We start from the raw sequence: 15,093 nt of genomic DNA on the forward strand, positions 1-15,093 counted from the left end.
GGGGGTTGGGGCAGCAAATAAACTCCGCACAGGGAGGGGCGGCTAGAATGCGGAGCATCCAAATCAGAATTCCGTGTCCAACGCAAAACGGTAAACAGTTTTGCGTGAATGTTCCCGAAGCGGCACGCGGAATGGTTTATGGGGTGTTACACGGTGCGCTGCCCGTAAAAGCCGTCTCGCCCGTCTATAACACCGCTCCCCGGTCCCCGGTGTCTGCCCGGCGGATTAGGGGCCAGATTTGATTGCCTCGTTTTCGTTACAAGGTTGACTTTTTTCGCTTTGATTTGTAAGCGCGGCCCACGAGACGAGTGCCAGTATCGTTGCGCGAAGGATATACGTTAATATTTGTATATTTACTTACGATATTGAGACATCGCGCGGAGCAATGGCAGAGGTCTTTAAGGAAGTTGAGGGTTTCACCTTGTGAGCGGACGCTGGAAAGAATACTAAACGTAAGGACGACGTCAAACACACTCAAAATGCCATCGATAGCAGAGGTTCTAAAGTGGAACTTCACCCAATTTCGCTCTTTCCGAATGCAAATGAGCAATTCTGGGGATGAAATGCCAATTCTAGATATTAGTTATGTTTGTTAAATTACAACGCAACCAAGTGGCAGCTTGCTTCAAAATCGCTCTTCCTTCTCCGTACCATTACGTTGTTCAATTTAGGCGACAGTTGACGGAAACAAACATCTCGTTCGACTCCACGCCAGAAAGCACACATAAAGCGATGCGTTTTATGTGGAACGGAGCGCATTAGACTAATGCAAATGATCGACCTATCGCCTCGTTCCGGGAACTTGTCCCAGTACCCACCCTGGACCTGAGCGCGGGCTCGACGAAGTTCTGTGTCCCGGAGACCCGGAGAGAAAAAAGGCAACTCATCCGCAAATGCTGGCGCACACTAATGCGACCAAAGTCCTTTGCATAACTTCAGGCGTTGACACACACCAGGCAGGCAGGAGGCACGGCCTCTAATGCTCGCCGGTACCATAAATGCACTCACATACGGGTGTGTATGTGTGTGTGTATGCCATCATCATCATAACTTTATGCCAGCCGCCGGTAAAAACAGCTGCCTTTGCGAAAGTTTAATTAAACCATTCCTAAGTTGGTCCCCCTCGACTGGCTCGACTTCTTCGCTTGACGGCTTCGTGGCCCCCGAGAGAGAGGTAGGCGTGGCCCGCGAGGTGCGGTGGTACGAAGTTTACACTGTCATCATCATACAATCGGATAGTTTTCTTTCGAAATCATTACCTCCCTTACACGGACGATCACACACACTCCTACTCGTCTCGGCGCCGTCTTGCCGATTTGCATGCCGGCTCTTCCTGCCTCGTGTGTGCGGGTATAGCATAAAATGTCCCCAGCCAGCCAGCCAGCCAGCCATCGAAATGTGCATCCCAGGGCCGGGGCCAGGACCGGGGATCTCATTTCCACCGAGCGCGCGGATGTGTGCTCAAATATCATAACTTATTAACGGCATAAAATATGAAATTGTCAAAAGCACTTAAACCCCGATAAGCGAGGCACACGCCCTGCCTGCCTGCCTGCCTGCCAGTGCCACGGTACCGGCAGGGTTTATAGTGACTCCCCGTTTCCCTCCAAGCACCTCTCCGCGCCCTGGAGCTAAGTTATAGAACCGAAGTAACGTGACTCATTATGTGGGGCAACAAATTGGAAGAGCGTTAAAACAACGGACCGTCTCCGTCGTTCCGTTACACGAGGCACATCAAATGACACTCTACACTGCGAAATCCCTCGGCTACCTGGTGCTGTGGTTTAGGTTCAGGCGTACCTCGCCCCATCGATAACCCCATCCCACGAGGAGAAGGAAGCTGAGGAACTCCGGGAGCCCACAAAAAGATGCAGCCCACATTAAGCCCCGGCAGGGGAGGTTGGCACACGGCACCCGAGTTTTTACTACTACATCCAAATAATAACTTAAATTAAATGTAGTGCCATTAAGTTTTAGTGCCAGCCGAAGGTGCCCCGAGCATTGAGTCATAGAGCCTACGGGCGCCTGTAGTGGGCGAGAGCAGAAATTTAGTGATAACAGCACAGTTACTCAACGGCCGCGGCGGCGGTGAGGTCTGCGTTTTCTTTCGCCCCCTTCCGCAGATTCCCCGCCCGATAGTGCGCAGCATAAAAGCCGGTGGCCGCATTGATGCTCTCCGCAAGAGAGAGAGAGAGAGAGAACGGGGTACATTAAGTTTTAACCGGAGCGATATGCATATTTATGACGATGAAATGGCTCGGATAAGGTGCACGCCGGTGTAGTTTTGCAGTGCCCAAGGATCGTCTAAGTTTTCCACCCACCAAGCGTCCCGGATGGGTGGCAAGATTCGTGGGCGGCAAGGGAGCAGCAGGCAGCTTAAGGCAGCACAGCGACGGGGCACCCGATGATGGATGAAATGCTGAAAGATGCGCAAAAAGAGATTGCTTCTTTTCATTAAATATTGAAATTCAATGGTTTTTGCAGCTGAAAGGCTTACACAACGGGCAACGGTCGGGTCGACGGGTAGATGGCCGGATGATCAAACGAGATTTCCGCTTCCGCCGCCGGTAGTCAAACCCGAACCCGAACCCCGTTAATAGACTCGAGTCGCACGGTGGGCCAGTGTACCTGTTTGCTAAGGAGGAATCGAAGCGAAAGGAAGTCAATGAAATTGGATAATTCCTTTATTGGAAATGCGGACCCGTTGTGCGAAGGAAAACGCAGGACGAAATTGGTGCGATGTTTTCCATAATTCACCACAGCAGATATGGGTTTTTGTTAAATTTTCTTTTATTTTATTATTATATCCAACTTTGATTCCACTTTTAAATGTGTTTCAAAATGAATATCCTTCCGCTCCGTTCAAACATTCTGATTCCAGTTCCGACCACTGTGCCGTTGAGTGTTGAAGCCATAAATACACCGCACGCGCTGCCGGTCCATTTGGACCCGGGGTCAGTTCTGTGCCGAATGGCATAAATAAAATCAGCATTTTATCAATATTTGTGAGATATGCATCTCGTGCCCGGCGGCGAGCTACCAGCCGGACGGAGAAGAAGTAATTGAAAATTATTCTCCACTCCTTCCGACCAACCGGCAGACTGTTACTCCATCGCAATTCCCCCGGGTGACCGAAGGCTAAAGACCATTCCGACGGCGCTGTCTTTCGAATGAAACGACTCCTGGCCCTGGTAACCTGTAAAATGAAACCGCCTACCGGCGCTCCCCGGTTAACTGGTCCCTTCTGGAGCGGACAAGGTTCTAACGGGGGCCACGTTCTGCCAGGCCCACTGATGCTGCTCGAGGCGCATCCAGGCGGCGGCCGAAAACCCATTTTGACTAATTTCTCCCGGGAAAAAAAGGCCGGACCCTGGGCCGGTGTGCTAGGGTTTCGGTGTGGATTTGTGTGTCCGGACCTTAAACCTTGGGGCAAAAATATTCCCATTAAAAGAATGAGGCCCCCCCCCCCCGTTCGTTCGTTCGGGCGGCCACCGAGGCACCGAGCTCAACTTCAGCCGATCGTCCAGGGGTCGTCACTTTAAGGGTGCTCCAATTGCGCACACACACACACACAAGTGTCGAGGGACCGAGGCACCGAGGCACCACAGCCAAGATGGCCAACGAGAACTTGCGAACTTCACGGGGCAAGACAACGGCCACTGTCCCGAGGGCACACCGGGTAGTTACGGCAGAGGCTGGGTGCAAAACTTTTCGCCTACGGTCGCCTCAAGAGTGCGTCGGAACTCCGACCCGGTTGGCTTTCCGGCAGCTCCGTCTTCAGCGCAAAAGGTAGCAGCAGCATCTTCAACGAGAGCAGAAGAGTTATGCAAATGTGTCAGACAATTTATGTTTATGAATAACATTATGACTTCGCCGTTCGCCCGGCCGGCCCCGTGGTCACTTCTGATGGTTGGCTGTGTTTTCGATTATTTATGATTAATTGTTTGGAACAACAACAGTCGGAGTCCGAGGGTCTAATAGGGGTCTTGGGCTCCGACCGTCAATCGGCCCCGTACCCGACCAATCAACCCGAGGGCCGCACATTCCACCGTGCCATTCCAGCGTTTGGTGGTTAACATTGTAACCACCAAATCGACCGTCAAACTTTACACTTTTCAGCGCTTCCAATTGAAGGCACACGCCGCAGGGGCCGCTGTTGTAAATCATGTCGATGAAGAAATCGTGTTAAAATTGTAACGAATGTCAATTACACAACTCAATCGTCCGGACATCCTTCGGCGCTGTGCTGTGTCTTGGTTTTAATCACTTCGCTCATCGTTCCGCTTCAGAAGTTGATCCCGAAAGTGGAAGCTCTTATCTGTCGTGTACTTCTTTACTACTTTTCGGAGTCGGAACGGAGAAATAAACATCCAGTTCCGGAAATGGCCATCGCTTCGCAGAATTAACAAACAACAAATGTCAGGATATACTTTCGGAAGAACATAACTTCTGCCTAACGCCCAAAAGATTGATTGGTTCCTAATGGAGCTACTTGAATTAAATTTGCGTTCGGAAACGGTGAACAACGAACAACATTTACTCCGTAACCTTAAATCAAAGTATCGTGAAACGTTGTTGGGCGAAAACTTCACGAATCTTTTCGTAAACACCCCCCGAAAAAGTAGTCGCTCTGGTAACATTTCCTATTTTCGACCAAAAAAGAACCCACGACCGCGACCATAAAATCGCAGAAACTGACGCGGACATAGTGGAGCAAACATGGAGCAAAAGCATCGCGAACGAGCTGCTGTCACATCGTCCGTCCGAACGACCCACTCGATATCCACTCTTTTCGATACTCCCCAAGCCCGTGCACCCACACACAACCACCCACACACAGCTTCCGGTATCGTGTGGGGTGACGAAACGAAAATATATCATTTTCCAGTCCCGTCCCTTTATCCTGTTACCGGAAGCGCCCGGTTGCGGAATGAGCAACACTCTGCGATATGCTGCAGATAGATGGCTCGCTGCACGACACTTTCGCTACCATAAACTACCCTTTTTTTCACTCTCTCTCTCTCTCTCTCTCGCTCTTTCTGCGTGTTTCTTTTTCTTGGGTGAGAACACAAGTCAACAACCATTTCCGGGCCCTTGAAATACACCACCACCAAGGATAAAAGTGAGTGAAAAACCGGGACGGAAGCGGTTCCTTCCAACCCGGTACATAGATCATTTGTCCACCACCACCGTCCCCACTTTGCGGGACAAATTGTTTGCGATGGGATGGGTTGACCAAAAAAGAACACGGTGGCCTGCTTCCGGTTTTCTTAGATAGATTTTCGCCCACTCTGCGTCACTCTTTCGAAGGCGGCTTGCTTTTTTTTCTTGTTGGCGAGGTCCCGCAACACTTTCGGTTTTTGGCGCTCGATAGTTTACTGCTTACTCGACGGGCGCCTCGGGCCACGACATAAATCACATCAATATGGATAAATTATGAGCGGCAACCGTTCGATCTTTTCGGAACCCCGTGGAACCCTCAGCCCGGCTCGCTATCGAACCGTGTCCCTGGTGCCGTTGCTTGGGGTTCTAATCTTTCCCGGAGTCCCAGTTCAAGGGCCAAGCCAAGAAAAGCCGATGCGCTCGTTCCGGGGACGTTCACGTTCGTAGATCGTTGGGCTTTTGGGCGCCGATCGCGAAGGATGAGTGATTTACGGGCGGCCTCGGAGAAGGAATTTACATATTTTTAACAACTTGTGCTCTCTTCGTTTGTCACGGACAAAATGGGTGACACAATTTCGGAGACAGTTCCGTTCTTTTTTGGTACTTTGATACGCAAACCGAAAAGCTATTAAATGGATACCGAAAAACACACAGGATTATGTAACAGGACGTTCTATTGGGGACTTTCTGCAGTCCGTTACTTTAAATGACAAACTTGCAAGTCAATACTCATTGAAAACTAAATTTGGTTGACAAAAATGGGGGCGACCAGAATACGCAACAATCTTAGCCGCTATCCGTAAGCCTCATATTATCAAGTTTCGGCACCTGAAATTCCTGGCCCACATAGTTTGATTCCAAGCATCGCAATCAAGCTGCGGATGAATGAAATAGTTCCACATACTGCACACCATGATCGACCTTGCTAACGGAACCGCGTTGGCACGCGCAACCATTTCGCCGCCCTCCGTGTGTGTCCCCAAAAGCACATACAATCAGCGCATTCGACAAAGTTCATCCATTCGCACGTAAGCGTAAGCTAACTTTGGCACTAAATCCACTCAAAACGGTACCCGTGTCCTGGAGCCCGGCAATCATGGACCTTGTCGGTGCGGCACACCGTACCGCCTGCGCTTCAATCGCAGGCAAATGTTTGCGCTCCTCACTCACGTCCCAGTTGTCCTGGGTCGTAGAAAACGTGTGGCCGCAACGAGATCGGCCCGCGTGTGTTTGGATCCGTGTCTTGTCTTAATGTTTCATGGCGAAACCCAAAACGCGAAACCACCACCGCGTGATGTACTGTGCTGCTGCTGCTGCTGCCAAAGCTCAACAAGACGATGTGCAACGATGCCCCGATCCGTCCGTCCCATCCGTGTCGAGGTCCTGCGAGATGTTTTGCGTGACGGTAAGTGCCCTAAATCCCGCTCCTTCGATTCGGTTACCCACCCCGCCCGGCCTTCAAAGGGATCGTGTGTGTGTGTGTGTGAGATTCTGACACCCCGAGACACCCCAAAAACCGAACCCCAACCTGGGGTAGGGTTCATGTCCCGATGTGAGCTTATTTGACGAACGTGACTATTAGACAATTTTATTTGTAGCTCACCCACTGCCTCGCGGTGAGTCCGCCTTGTTGTCCGCCGGGGCTCACGTCGCCCGAAAACGCCGAGAAACTTATGCTTATGCTGCGCCACCCGTCGAATGTCTTTCGCCGCCCCCCGTAAAAAAACGAGGCAAAGAACTGCAGCGACTCAGTCACTCGTCAGACAGGGACACACTCCTCAAACAGTCATCAACGCGCAACCTAACCGCGCTCGGTGCATGTTGTTGCTGCAGTGTGGAAAAGTTCGTATGTCGTTTAAACTGGTCCGCCTGCAGACTCCAACTCCAACGTGCCGTGGAACCTGACATGAAGTTTTCCTACTCGTCGTCGTCGTCGTCGATACGGGCGATGGCACGCTGGTGGGGATCCTCTGCGGGGCTCTGCGGTGATATGCATGACGGTGAGGTGTTGGAACTGGCAGACCAAGATTTGCCAGCCCCCGAGGGGGCCATGCTACCGACGGTGGCTCCGTACCGTAACGGTGGAAGTTTTAACGATCATGTAGTGAAAATTGTACCACAGAAGCGATAACATTGTTGGATAATAGCATGGAACACGGGGCGAACGAACCGTTGACGTTGCCTATTGATTTGCCATAAATCTTTGGAAAGGCCTTTTTTCGACGGTTCTAAGGTTGGTTCAACGATAGGAGATGTTATCTCATTTTATAGAGGATCATTTTACTCTCAATCTCGTTTCCATTTCATGGATTTTCAATTTAAAAAAGGTTGCTTGGATCTACCAACAGCCGCGAGAGCTTTAAAAAGACAAGTCGAATTATCAAAGAGGTTGCCTTTAAATGTTGAAAATACTTCAATATTTACGTTTGCATCACAACGATTAACTTCAAGAAAGTTGACCAAACATGTATTTTAGAGCGTTAAAAATCGATACTCAGCCTCAACTTAATTTCAGTCACGAACGTTTGTATGCGAACTTTCACCGGGACGAACTAATAGGACGCGGGCCATAAATTGAAGCCTGCCCCTAAAACCCCATTTAAACGCAGTCTCGTAAAACTGGACTAATCTTGCAGCAACGCAAGAAAGTTGGGAAAACAAATTCAAATATATCAAAAAGCCATCCGTTTTAATCAATCTTGCCAGCCAGCAAAACCTCGAAAAGGATCCAGACATTGGAAAATTCGTTACTTTTCGTTACCCCCAAAGACCAAGTGGAGAGTGGCTTCGGCCGTTCAATCTATCTATTTAAGTGATCATAAATTCGGCATCTAATATGACTGATAAAAATCAGCCGGGCAATCGTCGAACGGCCGGCGCATTACGAACCATTTCACGTTCTGCGCGTGTCTTCGTCATCCGGCCACACAGACACAAAAATGGCATGGCTCCGTCCCGGCTCCCGACTTCCGACTTCCATCAACAAATCCGTCCCCTTGACGTAGACAGGCAGGCGTATCGAATCGGTTGCAGCCGATGACCAATCGAGCTCGGGATTTGGTTGTTTGACGAGGCGAGATTACTAGCGCATTGTGGCCCCGTGTGTCTTCGAGTCTCCTTTCTTCGGGCGGCCACACGTACGGTACGGCGAACGACAACATTAAACGGTTCGTAAGCCGGTTCGTTCGAGTAGCTGGCGCCACCCGCAAACCGGATCCTGCGCCGGGATCATGATTAACTTTTACTCTCCGCTTCCCTCGCCCCCTTCGCTGGTTCTGGCTCCGGCTTCTATCTTTATTGGAGTCAATAAATTTAATTTGCTATAGCCATTTCCTCTTTATGATCGGAAGGAGGCCACTTCCGACGGGCGCGCGCCCTCCCGCCCGGGGACTGCGAACGATTGTGCGAACGTGCGTTACGGGCGTTACGTTGCCAGGGACCGCTAGGAACCCGGAGCCGGAGCAGGGATATAAATTAACGGAATAATTTATCCAACTACACTCGGTGCTCGAATAAAGAAAAATTTCCTTCACGCAATCGAGCGCAATGGTGTTACGGGGGGGCCAGCCGGTGCCAGATCCGGTGGAAAATCCTACCGGGGTGTGTGTATGCATGTTGCGAGCAATTCGTACTTCATTTCCCGGCCGTGTAATTGAAGCGGCCCCACACACACACAAATTCGGCGTGCAACACCGAGGATATTAGTTGTGAAACTTTTCCATACACACACACACATCGTGTGAGTCCCGATCCGCATTGAGTAGAGCTGCGAAAGTACTACGAAAGCTGTTTCGGAATTCGAGGGCTTGGCGGTGTTTGCCGCCGCCGCCGCCACTGGTGGTAATCGCATTCCGGAAGGACAACTCCGGTTTCCCCAGTTTCCCCTAGGGTGGGAAATGCATCCCACATGGAGGGCCCACGTGGGAAAATTCCTTCGGCGTAGACGGGCGGAAATCGAGGGCGAACTCGTTTGCAGCTCTCGCTTGTATTGTGTTGATGTTGTACAACTTAACCGTGCGTGTGGAAATTTAGCAAACGCTCCACGTTGATTAGTTGTTGCTCAGTTGTTGAGGAACTATCCCGCGATGGAGCTTCGCTCTGTGAGATCTTTGCTTTTAGTTCATGTAGCAAACATCGATCCCGGTTCAGCTTTTGAAAAGTATCGTAACCGGCCAAAGAGTTGAAGGGTCCGAAGCCTCCGCTAGGTAGCGTCAAAAAAGGTGTAAGGACATGCAAAACATTTAAATGCCTTTTAGATTCTTAAATATGGAAAGCGTCTTTCGTCGTGTTTAACAAGTCTTAAAGGCTCTGCAATTTGTCAGTCCAACCAACCCATTAACTATGCAACAGATAATTTCAGCAAGCTTATTAGCTAAAGGGCGAAATTGCATTCAATTTACGGGCGAACGTAGTACGGCTATTCGCATTTTTAGAGCCATAAAATGCAACAACAATAACGGTGTGTGGCTTTCGTGGCAAAGGCCATTTTTTCACCTTTAACTCAACCCGCACGGTTTGAGTTTCGTGCGAAGTTCCCATCCATCTCTATGACGGTACATTTGCATCGGGGACTTACAAGCCCATTTTCTGTGCCACCAATAACCCGTGATTGTATCAAGCCGTTACAATAGAAAGTAAGTAATAGCCCGGAACGCAATATTTCAGTGGTGGTGGTAGCAATTCGAGCAATAACAATAACTTTCTCCCGACGGAGTTCCACCGTGGTCAATTAAAGTGGGTTGTTTTGTGGAAAGTGATTCCACATTAAAAAAGGCGCGGATACCAACATAACAATAAGACGATGAAAACTTCGGCGCCTTTTTTCGTTAAGTGAAAATGCCGATGCCTTAGAGAACAATGAAAATTAGAAGGACTTGGTCGGCCGCCGACGACCACGAATGGGAATCGTAATTAATCATAATCAAGACGAACTCCGTAAGCGATCCCGCTGATTGGTTTTTGAACGGAAGCCCATTTTCCCGTTCATTTTTCTTCTCCATTCTCATTATGGCCGTGCTGACAAATTGACGAAAGTTGGACGTTGATGGGATCGCCCGCGCCCGATTCCCGCCGGAAGAATTTGCATCATTTCCCTATCATTTTAATGCTCACTCAATTCGCCGACCTGCCCAGAAAGAAAGCTGGACAACGTCATCCCGACCGGACGGAAATTTTCGCGGAGTGATTTTCGGTTCTCACCGAACACCGGGGAATCGATGCCGATAATGGCATCAGGCGGAGCCCTCCCGGAAGGAAAGCCCAACGCACAAAAGGAAAAAAAAAACTAATCCTTCAAAAATGACCTTAAGACGAAAGGCCCAATAATGATTTTGATCTGTACCGAAAAGGTTTTCCTTCCTTGCGCAGAAAAAAACGGAAAGAAAAACGAAATATGGCTCATAAATTAATTTTCAATCATCGCATCATGGCATGACAAAAAAAAACGCACGGGAAAACGATCATGAATTTGCATAAAAATTAAGGTCAGCTTCTTTCCGGTGTTAGGTTCACCGTGGCCACCATTAGTGGGGCGCATTAGTAGCTGCTCTTTCGGTTTTCGTGGCCAAGGTTTTGTTTTTTGCCTCCCGGCGTGTGGCCTAACGTTCCGGTTTTTTATTCCAAATATGCCAATATTCTACGAGAGCAGGGATTCTGACTTTATGCATCCTTCAAATGGACCATTAATGAATAATCGAATGTTTCAGCTAAGGATCGAGGGTCACGTTAGGCGTTAATTTATTTGGACTACGCAGAATTCATTGGGGTAGGATATTTGAAAAGCATTCGAATTATTTATTTCATTCTTACACTCAACCAACAAATTCACAATGACGCTGTACACTCACTTTTGTAAGGATGCAGAGAGATAATCTATACAGAAGGTAGAGTGAATAGAGAAAATGTTTCCTAAATCGAATTTCTACATCCATTCTGTGCTCCCCTGTTGCTCCCAGAAAGTAACCGGTTCCGGTTGTCCATCTCTTTGCTAAAAGCTACCGCCCCTCGTAAGAAACCAAGCTTTCCACCCATCGAACAATCCACCACTAAATTAGCCCCCAACAAAAGGCCATAACCTGAAAACGACGTAAACGGCGGTGCCGACGATCACGGCGACCGACGACGAACGCCGAAGCGACAGCGACAATCATATCGCCACGCCACGAATCATTTGACAAATCAAAAGCATGGCCACCGCTCCGGCCATGGCCGCCGGAGCGTCTTAAAAATTGCCCATAAATCGTCAACTTTCGCCCGATGAAGCGTAAAATTGCCAATGCTCTAAACTTTGCCCATCGCTCATTTGGCCGGCCATTGTCCGTCGACCGGCGGCGGCGGCGGAGACGGCGGCCAGCCCAAAACTAGCACTTCAACTGCAGGCAGTTATCGATTCGTTGTCGTTCGTCCCCGGGCCGGTCTGTTTTCTTTTAAAAGAACTTTCCACCGGCCAGACCGGTCGTTCGAGAAGGCGACTTCCAAACGCGGTCCCTACGGGGCGCAAGGTTGTGGCGCAAGAAGCAACCCTCAGAGAGCCTGATTTTCCAATCGCGAACTTTGCCCATTTCCGATTTCCGGGCGAACTTGCCCAGGTCCTTATCCCCGGGTTCGCGTCCAAGAAGCAGCAAACCGAGCCACCCACCGTTTACCGGAGCGATGGGTAGAAAACTTTTGCTAAATTTGATTCCAACCATCCATCGCTGCACAATGTATCATTTATGCTTTCAGCCCGTGGGTCGTGGTCCGGCCCCGGAAGAAACACGGACAATAGTCGACGGAATTGCGTCGAGCCACTGCTGGACCACCGAATGGGTCCCGTCCTCCATGATGTCTGTATTTCATGTGTTCGCTTCCGCGTAAGAACAGCGAGCACTAAACATAGAAAGTTAAGGAGACGTGAAAGTTGTAAACACATCACACACATATCACCGCCAGAAGCATCGTCTAGCGTCGGCGAAACTATTTCGGAGTTCATACTCGCTGTCCATGTTTTCAGCATCTGTCGGCCCACCCAATGGCTCTCGCTTGACGGGCCAAAACAGAACTTTTCTTTCCTTTTTGTTACTTTTATCAAGAGCGAAGAATCGAAACACGTGGCGGCTGATCAGTCTGGCATTATTTTGCTGTTCGGTTTCGGTGAATTTGGCCACCCAAAAATACTCAGTTTGTGTGAAAATTTCCCATCTTCCAACTAATGATGTGTGCGACTAAACACCAAACTCCAAACCAAACTGTTCTGTTCGTGGCAACTTCTGAAACGGTTCTGGACGTCAGCACCGCACTTTCTGCTTTCCCTATGGTGGGCCCGGCGGCAACGGCAGCAAAAGAAAAAAGTCCAAACCCACCCACCGACCAACCGATTCCACCGATCGAACTGCAAAACAGCGCACGAAACGGGTGCCCCGAAGGTTGGTAAACTGAAAAACATTAGAAGTCAATAAAACTCAATCAAAGTGTAAACGTGTGTAAAATAATTCAATCTGCACACCCGGCGCAGATGCATCCCACGAGCGCTCGCCGATCGTTGGGATGGCCCCAGCCGGCCCAGTGACAACAAAAAAAAACATAAGAACCCAACGGCCATCACGTGATCACGGCCCTAACCAACCGTTAAGAGGCCACCCGGTGGCGGGGCTGGTGGTGGTGTCAAAAGTTTTCCACCGGCAGAAGGACCTGCACCCAAACGACCGTCGGGTCGGGTGGGCGGGGGTGATCCGCACTATTGACCGCAGTGGCCTGTAAGTGAGCGCGGTGCCACCGGAGAGTTTCTTTTTCTGTGGGCCAACTTCTTGCGGGTTCCGAAACTGCCAGCCACGACCGTACCACGGCTGTGTCATAAGATGGGCTCTGTATCACTTCTATGGGCGACCTTCGGGGGCCACATTCTGGCTTCGATTGGCCGTTCGTGACCGAGTGTCGGAACCGCAACACTTTGCCTCCTGTCCGTGTGTTTGGGGGCTTCTTGTGGGAACGTGTGATCGGGAACCGCCGCAAGATATCGATACAGCAACCGCCACGGAGGTTAGAGCAAAAAGTGTGCCATTTTAGGACGATTTCATTTTTTAGTGTAGCGCGCGTTGCATACTTTTAGGCGCCAATTTTGAAGTTGAAAATATTGTTCGATATACGCCAAGTGGGAATTTGATTTAATTTAAATAGGTCTTTTCGACAGCTATAACTAATAAACTAGCATCCAATTCTGTCGGTTTTGATGCAATATATTGACATCATTTGCCATCTGAAAGCAAATCTTTGTGCGAAGGAAACCCACTTCACCGATTGATTTGCAAACATCGCCGCAACGACATAAGCACTGTCATAATCACCTATTCAAGGGCCACTGTGATGGACGAAAAACTTTAGCCCAACCACAACCCGTGGCCACACCATGCTGGTTTCCGAATCACCTTGTGCTGAGCTGATAACAGTTTCGCCACATCGTCACCGGCGGCAACAGGATCGTGTTTCGGGCACCACGTACTCTGGTGGGGAGTGTATCGCCCTGCAGAACAAACACCAAAAACGCACGCCCGACGCACAACGAAAGGCAGATGGTTCTTCTTTGCAAGTTTATGTTTGATTTTCTACTAGAAGCATCAATTATGACGACCATGATAACTTTGGGCCCGACTCAGCGTGGCGCAGAAACGAACAGCCAATCGATTCATCGGAACTTGACCAACAGCTATTTAAATACACACAAATTAGTAAATTATACTCACCTCACACATTGAACCTGTAAAATAAAGTACGAACATCGCACAGGATGTTCCGTACATTCCGCATCGACTGCAAGTAGCGTCCAGCGCCCTGGCCACTCCACATAAACCAACACTTGTGAGTGGCGGGATTTTTGAGCAGAAAAACCCGGATAAAACTTTTCTCATTTTCAGCAACCGAACGATGCTGCCAGACAAAAATAACTACCTACCAGCGGCTCTCTGGCTCCGTGCGAACTAAACACCATCCAAACTCTTTATGAAACGCAATGCAGACAAATCGCTTACAAACTTTAAATTGTAAACTCGCACGGTGCAGCTTTTTCTCGTGCACTCGACGCAGATGCAGCCCGCAGTTCCACTTCGTGTGCAAATAGTACGCTTCCTAGTGCTCGCCGACGAGTGAAAAAATCAGACACTGGACTCCGGGACACGGGATCGGTATTTAAGTTGTATACTCGAGCCTTTGCACCCCGTCCTGCTAGCGATCTCCAAGAAGGACACAGCCACGGCAAGACGGCTTGCGAGTAAACAAATGATCCCAAACACCGTGTCCCGAAATCCATTCGGGACGGAAAAACTATACGATTTCGTCCCCTTTTTTGTGGCAATTTGTGGACTTTTCGTATGTGTGAAAAGCGTGTAATTATTCACACAGACCGACGAGTCGAGAGGAGTCTGTTCCCAACACACAACAGCCACGTGTCCCCGTCACGAGCGAGAGCGCATTTTTATGACACCGTGCGCGAGCTGCCAAATTTTTTGGGTGCATAGTAAAAGCGAATATAACATTTGCCATGGCCAACGGTAGATATGAGTGCACATTCCACTAAAAACGGAAAAGGAACCATTTGTCGGGTGCCTCATCTCGCACGGCACCCTGACGCATTGCCGCCTGCCTTCCTAAGCAATCAACCCCGCGCCCGGCACCAACGCACACACACACACCCGGGACATCATCATTCATGTTGGATGGATTTATGAAACGTTCCCGAGCACCCCGAGTTCTTTCCCCACCCATTTCGGGTTGGTGATTTGGTGGAGTATTGGACTCAATCCACCCAACAGGGTGCCGACTGTTTTCGCATCGACTCCGGTGCTTGGCACAAATTAAGCAAAGAAGCTTTAAATACTGTGAAAATGTAGGAAAGCATAATAAAGCTAAAATAACACATTTAAAAATTTGTAAAAAGAAAAAAACCCAATGATAGAAAGA

The sequence above is a fragment of the Anopheles cruzii genome, chromosome 2, assembly GCF_943734635.1.
Source record: "Anopheles cruzii chromosome 2, idAnoCruzAS_RS32_06, whole genome shotgun sequence".
Taxonomy (NCBI): Eukaryota; Metazoa; Arthropoda; class Insecta; order Diptera; family Culicidae; genus Anopheles; species Anopheles cruzii.